We start from the raw sequence: 13543 nt of genomic DNA, 5'->3' as shown, positions 1-13543 counted from the left end.
ATGCATGAAAACAAGATGTAAAAAGTAACTGACTAATGTTTAATGAAGGTGCATGCTATTCAGGTCAACCAGTTAAATTTCTGACCTGCCTTTTCTTACCAAATGCAAGCTAAAATAGAATTCTTGGCTGAACGATACAATCTGATTATAGTCTTGGAACTTCAGTGTTTGCTATTACCACATATCTCAGTAGTGTTTATTATTTGGGGCTCATTACTGTGCTTATATAATTTCTGCACAGAAAATAGTTGGCTTATGGGAAATCATAGAATGGGATGCAGCAAGGAACCATTTGGATTTGATCAACCCATCATACCGTACATCACCTGCTCAGCATTACTGTAGGACTTTTTGCTAAAGTTACTTCAGAGTTGCAAAATCACAAGTTGGCAGCCTTGTCCTGCAGGCCACTCCTTCATTTGTTCTGATCTGAAGTATGTTGGTATGTATGAAGAGGGCCATATTCAAGTGGCACAGTTGAATGTGGTGGGATGAGCCTTTGGTAATGTTTAAAGTGAGGCAGGTAACTAATACTAATTTCATTGTGTCTTGCCTGCCCACAAGTCCGGGATGAATGAGAATTAGATGAGGAAATGGGATATGGGGCGCAATGGGGCTTGTCTGTGACTATCCATCCTAACATTTTCTGCGTAGTTTTAATGAGCTAGCGTGCTATGCAGTTGCAGTTAGTAAGAGGTAATGACAGACATGACTCTACTTTGGGAAGTGTAAGCTAGCTGCATGAGCAGTGGGTGTGTCAAGAGGTAAATCTTGTAGCTGAGTCACTGGTTTTACAGAACTCCAGTGCAATGCTACCTCATTTGCTTGCTTTTTTAACTTTCCGGAAGATATGATGTAGTAATTGGTGTGATTTCCTTACTAATCTAATGTCTATAATACATACTTTAACCTAATGAGTCCTGAAAACTACTCTAGCTGTAGCAGATGAACAAGTTGCTTAGATGTTTTTTGGCAGGGGTTTCGTTTTTTCCTCTCTTGAAAAATTATAGAGAACTTTCAGAAATACTTTGATTGTGAATTGTTGTTTCTCAGGCGGTTCATGTACTGACTTAGGGAAGCCCTGGAGCAAGGAGCAGCTACATGGAAATGTGACCTTGCTCTGTAGTGTTTTGCTTCTGATTATACTTGAAGCCTCACTCGTTGTTACAAGTAGTAAGAATCAAACCTTGTTTAGCATGTGCAAGGTCACAGTACATCTACAAAAGCAGACACCAAATCAGTCAGTATTCATATGTTACCGCAAATCACAAAGAGAGAGAGAGAGAGAGAGAGTAACCATATCAAGAGAAGATGAGAAGCAGACAGTGAAAGGAACTCAGAGACCAGAATTATGGCCCAAGCTAAATTAAATACAAACCAGTAATTTCACATTGGTTTTTCATCTTTTAGATATTCTACTTGTTTTCTTATGCAAAATAACTTTTCAAAGGGTAGAAGAGGAGACAGAGCTTTAGGAGCACTATTCATTCATGTTTCTCTATCTATGCTTCATGCAGACCTTGGCACCAAGAGAATAAGCTAGTATTGAACGATGTCTGATAGTGTGCACCCTGCAACAGCTTTTGTAGTTATGTTATTATCCTCTCCAGTTATTAAAATCTTAAGAAAGATTCCTTTGAGATTGTGAAAGTGGCTTAGAAATGCAAGTTTGAAAATCATCAGTGGCAAGGCCCCTTTATCTGGCTTGTATGTGGTTTGTTTGTGGTGGGGTTTTTTTGGAGATGCTAGGTAAGTTATGTGGAGTGGGCTTTGCTTCAGATGTCCAGCAGCAAAACACTTGCTTGATGAATCTAACTTAGTGTCATGTTTTGGGGACATCCAAGGCAGCTGGATATGATGCTGTTTCTTATAATGCCATCTACATAGATTCTGTGCTTTTCCACACTTGTTGGGTGCAACATCTGCTCTCAGTAATAAATTTAAACTTTTTAGACCCTTTCATTTTACATTTTAAACTCTAGAACTCTGGTGGCAGTAAAGGCATGCAATATAAATAGAAAATAATAATTATATCTGTGATATAGCTAAAGATATATCTCATATAATGAATAAGATTACATACCATCATTCATTAAAGTATGGGACTGTACTGTGTGTATATATATTTAAGAAAAGATGAGATTGTAATCCTTACATGTCTTGAGAGCTAAAGGCTTTAAAAATATATATTAAAATTACCAAATAACAAAAAAACAAACAGTTCACCAAAAAAATGTTATTAGTATAAGCTACCCACTTTCGGTGACAGTGTACAATCAGTGAAGGAGGACAGAAACTCACCAGCTGGCTTTGCTGTTGTTCTTACTGCCCAAAGAAGTGTGCTGGCTGCTCCCACAGGAGTAGGACTCAGTCTCCATCTATTCACTCTGTCACAAGAGGAACTGTGAGTGCCAGGGTTGGATAATGTTGTTCATTCCTCTATGGCATTGCCTCTTTTCTCTGGTCATTAACTAGGACAATGGCCTAGTGCTGCAGCTGGGTCAGTAATGTCACCTGATTTATAACATGTTAATAACTAGAAGTTTCTAATTTATTTTCCTTTTGCTTTGTATTATACAGCTTTGACTAAAATGTTTGGTCTTGGATATTAGAAAATGTGTAAGTGGTGATAATTTTCTTGTAAAATTACAAAATTTTCTTACATGCATAACACTGATCCAAAGGGAGAAGAGAGCTCATGAAATAAGGATACTTTAGCTTAAAATTCAGCTTATCAGTTAAGCAATTTTCAGTTTGATATTTTTGGATTTGTTATGCAAAGTCCTTAAGCACATCCCTCTGGGAAGGAGGAAGCTCTAGAGTAATTTTTTTTGGCTGAATCTGGACTGTAAAACATAGGTGAAAGGTATTAGGTTGGTGCTGTAAATATGAGGCCTTTATTGCAACTAGAACACCACTTAATGAAATAATCCAAAGTCTGGTGAAATCAGTAGAAAAATATCTACTGAACACACTAACTCAGTATCAAAATGTGACCTACAGTCATTTTTTTTTTTGAGATTATGTTTTATAATCAGAAATGAAGTTACTGAACTGGCACAAAAAATTATTCCTAAGGTTGAAACATCTGTATCTATCATAAAAACTTATGTGTTATGAGATTAAGAAATCTTATGGTTTATATAAATAATATATCCAAAGACAAGATGCCACTGATATTCAGGGAATGGGGGTCAACTGTTACTGTCCGTATCTGACTGTACGGGAAGATTTATCTTCTCTTTTTGCCCCACTGCTGGCTTATTCTTGCTGAGTGCAAATGCCTTTTGGGAGATACATGTATGTCTTCTTCAGGCTGAGACCATGCTTGTTAATTTCTTCCCTTTTTATTTACTGCCTTCTGGCTTTTGTTTGTTTGTTTGAAAATTGAGTTTCACAGTGACACATTTTGTACTTTATTTACTAAACATGTTAAACTGTAGCTTCTATTAAAACCTGAAGTAACTGTACAGCCTATTCCCTTTGGCTATCTTGAGATGATCTGGGACTACCCTCGAAATTCTACTGCTTCCCTTTGTATATGTTTAGTTGCAGTCTTTTCATTCTGTTAGACTCAGTTGTCTTGGTGGTTTTGTTTACAGTATCTTTAGTTTTGATAGAAGATAAATGTAGCCTTACAGAGAAATCTATATCCATACATACTCTTATCAACTGCTTTGATCATGCAAATTTTTTATCTTGTTTAGGTAATGTTTAATGAAGTTATGTTGCCACACTACTGTCCATTTCTGTTGACTAGACAACCTTTTTGGTATCATTAAGAGTAAAATATTAAAACACTGATCTGTCTTTCTTTACTCCATTTTATTCTGTGTCTGGTCATTGCAGGTATAATGTAATTTTCCAGATTTGTAGGTACATTGCTATTTGTGGATCTTACTTTGCCTATTTTAATTTATTTTTTCTTTCTTTAATTTCTATTAGTTACTATCTTAATACTTATATTTTCCTATTTTGAACACAGTTATGTAAACTATTTGTACATGAAGTGCAGGAAAAACCAGTATGTTGAAAATCTATCTATATACTTTAGGTAGACTGTGTGTTGTACAGAACTAGCTCTTTATTTAGTTTTTATTGTCCAGGTCCAGTACAAAACAGAGAAAAGCTATCAAATCCTTTCCTTTTCAGAGGGAGTTGGCTTTCATGTCCTTATTCATCTGTCCCTAAACTTCACAGTGTCCTCCTATGTGACACATAGGATTCTAGCAATGGCAGTGTGCAGCTAGAATTTTAATTAAGGATGTTGTTTTCTTTTTGTGTTGAAGAACTTTTTGATGAGCTCAAATGCATCAAGTATGTGCATATCTGACAGTATAAAGAAGTAAAGGACAAAGACCTGTGCTTGCTCGCTGTCAGAGACGTTTTAAAATATTTTGCCATTTGATGTGCTTCATTCCACTGTAGAGGTAGAAAAGCTGTAATTCTGCTTCATGAATTGTCTCTTCCATTTGCAGTCATGGAAGTGCTTCTACTGTGGAGCTGGTGTAGTGTACGTGTCATTTTATTTTTATCTTCATTGAAATGCAGCTGGGACTAGGCATGAATCCACTAAACTGTCTTGGAAATGGAAATGTCTTTCTGTGACTGGTTTAGTGTGCCTTTTTGACTGAGAATTGGAGGCATCCATGTTGCTTTGACAAGCTTTTTAAACATCCAATTCATTATTGCTGATGCTGTGAATTTCATTATTACAAGATCTCTTTCAATGTATGGACTGATAAACCGCATTCTGTTTAACAGTAGGATAGAGATTTCGTGGTTGAATGTTCTCCAGGACTGAGTAACTATTGAACAGCATGTGCTGGCTAGTCTAGAAAAGGATCTGATGATCTTCTTTAACCATTCAAGTATGGCAGATAAGTTCTGTATGCCAAAAAACTCAACCCCCCAAAATCCAAAATAGTGCACTGTGTGCTTAGTGTTTCACCTTCAAATGTCAATTTGACAGCAAATGCTGCCTGATTCTTTAAGTATGAAGCCATTCTACTAAATGAAATAGGCTTAATTTGTAAACTTCATTGAAATAATTGAATTAGTCCAGAACTAATGTCCTTTCTACAATCCAGTAGAATTGTTTCACTGGTAGTATATGGCTGTTAATTTGGGGGAAATTGTGTTCTACTATAGCACAAATGAATGCATTTGTCACAGAAGAATGGTTGCTTGTCACCCACCCGTCTGTGACTGACTGACTGAGTTGTTCTGTAGCCATGTGGGAATGATATCCCACAATTGTGAATTTATTTTTCTTTCGGTGTATCTTTGAGGTAGGAGCTTCTGCTTAAAACAAAGCACCAACATTCTCATTGAGCAGCTTTCAGACATTATTTAGATTATACAGAGAAAAAGAAGCTACAATTGTAATACTATGTGCTTTAAATGAGACAGAGGCAAGTGATAAAATAAAACCTCAGGTTTCAAAAAGGCAGAGAGAGTAGTCTCTCAAAGGAAAAAATCCCCAAAGAAGTGAAAGGGAGAGTAATTATTCTGAAACATGCTGCTGAATTAATGAAATTGCTAAGTAGTGAAATACAGTGACACATATTTTACGAAAACATTCTGCATTTGAAGAAGGGTGTTGTAAGGTGTTGCTCATTGCGGCATGCTTTATTGCTACCTGTGTGGCTTTCCTAAAGCCTGTGAGTTGTTGCATGCCTGCATCTGTTTAGTAACAGTGGTATCGTGTTAAAATAATTATGAGTCAACAGCAGAAGTGCAAAGCTGGAAAGATTGTCTCTCTGATGTGAGGTTTGTTTGGCTTGTACATCCCTTGTACGAGCTGCAAACCAAACAAAATAATTCTTGTGTTGGAGACTTCCTACAAGTAGGACATCACATGTTCCCAAGGGTGTAAATAGCCTTCCCTGTCTGGATACTGTTGCAAGGTCTAACCTAAAACTTAAGTTTGTTATATAGTGGATATGAAATAATTTCATGAATTTTCACCCTTTCTCATGCTTTAACTCCAGCTGGCAACTAAGCACTACGCAGCTGCTTGCTCCCTCCCTCCTGGTGGATGAGGGAGAGCACTGGAAGAGTGAAACTGAGAACTCAGGGGTTGAGATGAAGACAGTTTAACAGGTAAACAAAAGCCACGCACACAAGCAAAGTAAAACAAGGAATTCATTCAGCACTTCCTATTGGTGGGCTGGTGTTCAGCATCTTTAGGAAAGCAGTGCTCCGTCAGACATAAGAGTTACTTGGGAAGACAAATGCCGTAATGCCAAATGCAAATGTCCCCTCCACCTTCCTCCTCCCCCCAGCTTGTATATACTCAGCATGACGTTCCATGGCGTGGAATACCCCTTTGGCCAGTTCAGGCCAGCTGTCCTGGCTGTGCCCCCTCCCAATTTCTTGTGCTTCTCCAGCTTCCTTGCTGGCAGGACCTGAGAAACGGAAAAGTCCTTGACTGAAGTATAAGCATTACCCAGCAACAGCTAAAAGCATCAGTGTGTTATCAACATGGTTTTCCTACCAAATCCAAAACACAGCATTACCAGCCACTAAGAAGAAAATTAACTCTATCCCAGCCAAAACCAAGACACCCTTGCTGAGCTCTGCAGTGTGCACTGGCGGTTTCACTCATCTTGTTCCAGGTCTGTGACTCATCTCTGGGGGGCCTAAGCCAGTGATGTTATTTCCAAATATTCTGCCAGTGCCTCATGAGGTATGCGTTAAGCAAACCTGGAGTCACTTGATGAAAGGCTGGGCCTTGAAAATGCCATAGGGAGTGTTAAGGGCCATTCCCAGATAAAAGAATTGTAAAATGTTCTTTTAGCTGCCATGTTGTGGTTTAATCCCGGATGGTGACTAAGCCCCACGCAGCCACTTGCTCACTGCCCCAGGTGGGATAGGGTAGAGAATCAGAAGAGTAAAAGTGAGAAAACTCAGGGATTGGGATAAAGACAGTTTAATAGGGAAAGCAAAAGCTGCACATGGAAGCGCAGCAAAACAAGGAATTAATTCACTAGTTCCTATCGGCAGACAGGTGCTCGGCCTTCTCCACGAAAGCAGGGCTCCATCCCGCATAACGATTACTTGGGAAGACAAATGCCATAATGCCAACTGGCCCTCCCTTCCTTCTTCCCCCAGCTTATATATACTCAGCATGATGCCGTATGGTATGGCATACTCCTTTGGCTAGTTTGGGTCAGCTGTGCCTCCTCCCAATGTCTTGTGCCCCTCCAGCCTTCTTGCTGGCAGGGCCCAAGCAACTGAAGAGTCCTTGACTTGGTACAAACATCACCCAGCAACAACCAAAATATCATTGTGGTATCATCATTGTTCTTACACCAAATCCAAAACACAGCACTACCAGCTACTAAGAAGAAATTTAACTCTATCCCAGCTGAAACCAGGATGCATGTGCTTTCTTGTGTCTTCCAGAGATGGTCAATGAGCTCTCAGAGTAGACACCCATCCCATTTTGAGCAGAAATTGATAAATGCTCTGGTTACTTTTGAAGTGATGCTGATTAAAAAAAACCCACAAAACACCACACAAAAACAACACCCAAAAAAAAGCAACATCCTCGCTCCCACTGCAAAAAGACCAACCATAAACAGTTACTGGTTAGTAGTCCGTGTCTGGCAGGCTTTCAAAATCTGGGGGTAAATGACCATGCAAAGGCATTTACTCTCAGTGTTACATTCAATGCAAATGTGGTAGAAAAGTGCCTTGGAGCCAGAAGATAAAGCCTTGTTGGCTGTACTTTTTCTGCTTGTTGTGAAGTGGATAAGAAAAATCCTTGACTTAAATGGAACATTAAGCTCTTCTGGTTGGGTTGATTAGACCTGTTTCATCAGATTACAGTAATTTAAATGCAGTGGTTGTTTAAAATTATATTTGGCGTGTAAAGTAACTGACACAAGAGTATACTAAACATACAGGCTCTTCGTTAACAGATAAAACTCTGGAAGGTTTGTAGAGTGCATATACTGGTTCATCATGGAGGTGGGCATAACCCTGATTAACCTTTCTACCAGCGGTTAATTTGGCCTGGAGTATATAAATTTTCTGTGAATTCTTTCATATTTTTGTAAGCCTAGCAATATGCTGTTCTTCGGGAACAGATTTTATTTTTTGTAAACAGGGACTTCTCCACTGAACGCAATGTAAATTGCAAGGACATGTTCGATTAAGAAGAACAAGTTACGAAAATATCTCTTAGAAATAATTATGGTTGATCCCACTGTCAGGCAGGAATATAGACTGGATACTTTACTGGTGTCTCCTTCAGCAGTATTTTCTATAGTTCTCTTACCAGGAATATTGGAATTAACTAAAAATGGTGGTAAGGGGAAAAAAGGGAAAGGAAAGGTTATTAATCTTCTATTCTTGGCTTTGCACAGCGGCTTGTGACATGGGCTTACTCTTCCATGACTCTGTAGAAAGCAGAGTGTGCTCATGGATACTGTTTTTGAAGATGTGGAGGCTCTTGAATGTACAAATGCTTCCCTGTTTTTCACTGACACCTAAGGATGTCTTAAAGGCCTCAAACAGCTGTTTGTTCCTTTTAAAGTTTGTACCTTACATCAGATGTGGCATACAGAGGTAGACACACTGTATGGTGGTTTGAGGTGCATATTTTGCCAAGTTGTCTGTAAAAGTGACTTCTAAGCAGCCTGTAAAATAAGTTAATGGGAGAAGTTGCAAAGCTGTTGGTTGCCATTGCCCTCTGCTCCCCCATTCTCTGTATTATTTATTATCGAGACTTGCTACAATTGGGCAGGACAGCAAGGCAAAAGAGAAAGATGAAATGTATAGGTGGTGGGACTAAAAAAAAAGGTACGTTGGTAAACAGCTATTGTAATTTCATGAGTCTGGTAGAAATTGAAGTGTCAGTATTATTCTTACAGAGAGGACAACAATACATCTTTCTAATGTACCCTTTCCTCACCAATATGCAGCTGGTAAGATTTTATTGATTGCCTCTGTTAAATTTTTACTCCTGAGTATTTCAGCACTGACATTTTGGGGGTTTTAATTTACCTTTCCTCAGAAGGTTTCCTTATTTCTCCAAATAAGGAATTTCCCTTTCCTGTAAGCCTTCAGCATCGTGTAGAAAGAAGATCCAGGATGTGGAATATTTTGGTTTTTTTGTATAATAGTCTATTTAAGGAGTAATGTATTGCTTGTTTATTTGCCTTTTGGACTATTCTCTATACCCAGAGGTCCACAGCTACAGAAAGGTTCTCTACCTGAAGTTGAACAGGATGTTGCAGCCATTGATTATCGCAGTGCATTGCAGCGACCTCCAGGGGTTTTTAATCCAACAGAGTATACCAGTGAGTGAAAGTACTGACTTTAGAAAGGCTGCAGAGTTTGAAAGAGAACAGCTAGTTTAATAAGAGAACATGAGCAGGGGACACGGAGTGGTCCATTTTATCTGTGCGGTTTTGAACTAGAGCTTAGTAAAATGGAACAAATGGTCCCAAAATGAGCTAACTGTCTCAACTCAGACCCAGGCTTCCTTAACTCTGCATGTCTTTAACTCCTTTGACAGCTGTCTTCCACTGGGACAGAGGTGAAACTTCGCCAGGCTGCATTTGTTGAGCAGTGGTCCCCAGATTTGCAGCTCTCCCCGGGAAGACCTCAGAGCAATTACAAGTGTGTCACCTGGACAAAATGTAAAACTTCGCTGTCAGATTATCCTATCCCTGGTAAGGCATCTGGGGCCACCTAATTACTGATGAAAACAAGCTTAATAAAAAGGAAAATCATTGCAAAAGTAGTGAACTGCTATGGATATGTTACATGTTTGTGAAATGTTCATATTGCACTGTGATGAGTATACGATAAAGATGAAAGTAATAGCAGGAGAATCAGTACAGAATAAGAAACGATTTCTAAAGGTGTTCTTTAGTTTGTAGCTATTGTTTGTAGTCTGCCCCGTGTGAGGAAGAATTGATTGTGACCAGACTACATTTATGAAAAATGCCTGTGAGTGTTATGACAGAGCTGGTTTTGATTTGACCAGTCAATGAACCTTTGAAAAACCACTGAATGAATATGATGTTTTGCATGATAGCTGTAAGCCTGGACAGCATGTGGGTGAGCTAAACTGTATTCTGTAGACATTGACCTATTTATTTGTGTATCTTGCTGTGAAATTTCACCTCTAATTCCAGTATTACTTCCCTTCCATGAGATGACTGTGCAGCTGTGGATCCTATACAAAGCCTTACGCACTTGTTTACCTCTGCTGTCTAGAGGGCATTGCACATGCTGATATTTCCTTTAGGCTTGTATTTAAATTTTTGCTAAATCAAGATCTCAATACACTTGTAATATTCCCTGCATAGTATGGATGTATCATATTATGATCTAAGTAGAATATAGTAACAGGGTAAATGATAATATAAAATATGAGTTAGCAGTACTCAGTACAATGTGACTGTTCTTAGTTCATCTTTAAGTTCCCATACATTAATATGATAACGATTAATCACGGTAACGTGCTAAAACACTGACAAGGACTAAAGACAGTTTTGAATGACATTGTGTTAAACTCATTCGCTAAGCAATGCTGAGAACAGCTGCATAAAATCACAAAATATTCTGATGCCTACGGGGTTTTTTGTGAGTGGTTTTCTTGGTTTAACTTTGTGTTGGGTTTTCAGCTTGTTTGTGAGTTGGGTTTTTTGTTTTTTTCTTTTATTTGCTTTGATAACATAGCCAATTGAGTTCTTGATACAATGTGACCAGGTAAACCTAGGTTACAGCTATAACTGTTGGCTGCATGTTAAGCAAATGAATGTGAAACAGGAATAAACAAGACACTGGAGAAGAGGAGACTGAGAGGTGATCTTATCGCTCCCTACAACTACCTGAAAGGAGGTTGTAGGCAAGTGGGGATAGGTCTCTCCTCCCAAATAACTAGTGACAGGATGAGAGTAAAGGGCCTCAAGTTATGCCATGGGAGCTTTAGATTGGATATTAGGAGAAATTTCTTCACTGCAAGGGTGGTGAAGCATTGGAACAGTCTGCCCAGGGAGGCAGTGGAATCACCATCCCTGGAGGTGTTTAAATAACAGGTAGATGCAGTGCTTAGGGATGTGGTTATGGCCTACAAACACTCCCTCCCAACTTGGTGTTGGCTGCAGACTCGCTGAGGGTGCACTTGATCCCCTCGCCCAGATCACAGACAGAGACACGAACCAGGACTGGCCCCAGCGCTGAGCCCTGGGGAACACCACGTGTGCCCGGCCGCCAGCTGGATGTGGCTCCATTCCCCACCCCCCTTTGGGCTCGGCCAGCCAGCCAGCCTTTTACCCAGCCCGGAGCGCACACGTACAGGCCGCGAGCAGCTGGTTTCCCCAGGAGATGCTGTGGGAAACAGTGTGAAAGGCTTTACTAAAGTTCAGGTAAACGCCCACAGCCTTTCCCTCATCAGCTAGGTGGGTCACCTTGTCACAGAAGATCAGGTTCATCAAGCAGGACCTGCCTTTCATACACCCCTGCTGGCTGGGCCTCATCCCCAGGTTGCCCTGCACATGCTGCGTGATGGCGCTCAGGATGACCTGCTCCGTAACCTTCCCCAGCACCGAAGTCAGGCTGGCAGGCCTGTAGTGCCCCAGATCCCCCTTCCTGCCCTTTCTGTAGATGGGCGTCACATTTGCTAAATTCCAGTCTTCTGGGACCTCCCCGGTTAGCCAGGACTTCTGATAAATGATGGAAAGTGGCTTGTGAGCCACCAGCTCCCTCAGTACCCTCAGGTGGGTCCCATCCAGCCCCATAGACTTGTGCGTGCCTTAGTGGTGTAGCAGATCACTGACCATTTCCCCTTTGATTATGGTGGCTTCATTCTGCTCCCCATCCCTGTCTTCCAGCTCAGGGGGCTGGGTACCCTGAGAACAACTGGTCTTACTATTAAGGACTTGGGTAAAGAAGACATTAAGTACCTCAGCCTTTTCCTTACCCTTTGTCACTATGTTTCCCCCCACATCCAGTAAAGGATGGAGATTCTCCTTAGCCCTCCTTTTGTTGCCAGTGTATTTCTAGAAACATTTTTTGGTTGTCTTTTATGGCAGTAGCCACATGAAGTTCTAGTTGTGCTTTGGCTCTTCTAACTTTCTCCCTGCACAATGTGTTTTGTTTCAATTATGTAGCTTGGGGCACTGGCCCCTGTGAAAGCAGAGGCAAGGCACTGGCACAAAGGATTAATTCTGATGCTTTTTTATTGCAGAGATAAAGTCCTGTAAGTTAGAGAAACAGGCTAGACTCATGAGAACAGGATAGTTTTCCTGCTGTTCTGTTGTGGTCAATACCTGGCATTTCTGCTGACTGAGTTTCAGTTCGGAAAAGTGTCTGAGTAATTTTATTTATGTTGTATTACTGCATATTTCTAGATACATTTATGGCAAATCAATAAAGGTATAAAAATGCCTGTCTTCAGTTTGAACCTGTTTGGTGTAAATTAGGGATTAAATGTTTTTGTAACATTGTCTCACCAGTTATCTACTGCAGTGAATTTGCTGGACTCATTAAACATTCTAGAGGACAAATTGTCTGTAAACTCACTCAAATTAATTCATGAACACTTAAACTACTAAAACTTGTTTTTTTCTATATATCTAGCTCTTAATTTAAAGTTGAAGGATGATCACACAAGCTTTATTCCAGTAGGAAAGCAAGCTAAAACATTCAGTCTGCATGGCAATGATTGGTATCCTGCTTGGCAATGCCTACAAAGGCGCCAGTTTGCCCTGAGATGCTGCAGGACAGGAGCTGTCTCAGTTTGTCCAGCTTATGGTGTGTTAGCCTGCACCTACAAGTAGCCTTTGCTGGAATTGCAGTGGTTCAGTGTGGTATCTTTCAGCTGTGCTGTATTATCGTGCAGAAAGGATGCAAAACTACGCTTGTACATCTCACATAAGGGTTTGTTAGGAAAGAACAAATGGCAGCTGAAGACAGAGTTTGGAACAAGAAAATAGCAGTGATGGTTAGCCATACTTCAAGCATCTTGTGGTAACCAGTGTGGCGAGTTCTTTTTTGTGGTTGTAAATACCATGGAATAGTATTATATTACAGATCTTGTTATGATGTAGTTGGGCTCTGATAAAAGTGGAATTTTTCTTCACTGTGTTACTATTTTAAAAAGCTGTGACTTAGTGTAGAGTTAAAACTCTCCTTTTAATCAAAATCATTAATGGTAGTCAGCTTAGGCCAGAAAAAGCAGAAGATCCTTTTACTATTAGCCTATGCTAAAAACAAAACAAATCCCCCAGACACCAAAAAACCAAAACAAACAGAAAAACCCCAAAACTAAAGAAAAGAAAACAAATAAAACAACTTGTGAAAACAGCAACTGGTTTGGCAACAATGCATTCTGGAAAATTGTTATTTAAGATGATGTGCTATCTAGGTTAAAAATAGAATACTGGATTTTTTTTTTAATTTAAAATATTTCTTGTGAGGTCAGGATCTGGTGTAAGATTTTTTTTCTTTTGTTTGTTTGTTTTAAGGCTACAACTTGTATATTGCTAGTTGAAGGTACTTAAATAAAACAAAATTTAAG

At 39.7% G+C, this 13543-nt stretch overlaps 1 protein-coding gene across 8 annotated transcripts in view; it reads left to right on the top strand.

Annotated features, from left to right (window-relative positions):
* The window catches only part of MAPK10 (mitogen-activated protein kinase 10), a 168845-nt gene that overhangs the window by 49626 nt on the left and 105676 nt on the right, over positions 1–13543 (top strand). For 5 of the 8 annotated variants that reach the window (XM_005230097.3, XM_027795165.2, XM_027795188.2 and 2 more), the window contains exon 3: positions 9530–9686. The exons of 2 other annotated variants lie outside the window; for them this stretch is intronic. The gene's annotated coding sequence lies outside the window, so the exon portion shown is untranslated. Of the gene's footprint in view, positions 1–5993; positions 6106–9529; positions 9687–13543 lie in introns of all 8 variants that reach the window. One more of the 8 variants, XM_055797564.1, reaches the window with a different exon arrangement.

Source organism: Falco peregrinus, chromosome 2 (assembly GCF_023634155.1).
Source record: "Falco peregrinus isolate bFalPer1 chromosome 2, bFalPer1.pri, whole genome shotgun sequence".
Classification (NCBI taxonomy): Eukaryota; Metazoa; Chordata; class Aves; order Falconiformes; family Falconidae; genus Falco; species Falco peregrinus.
The sequence above is the reverse complement of the archived record's forward strand: the minus strand, read 5'-3'. Positions and strand labels throughout refer to the sequence as shown.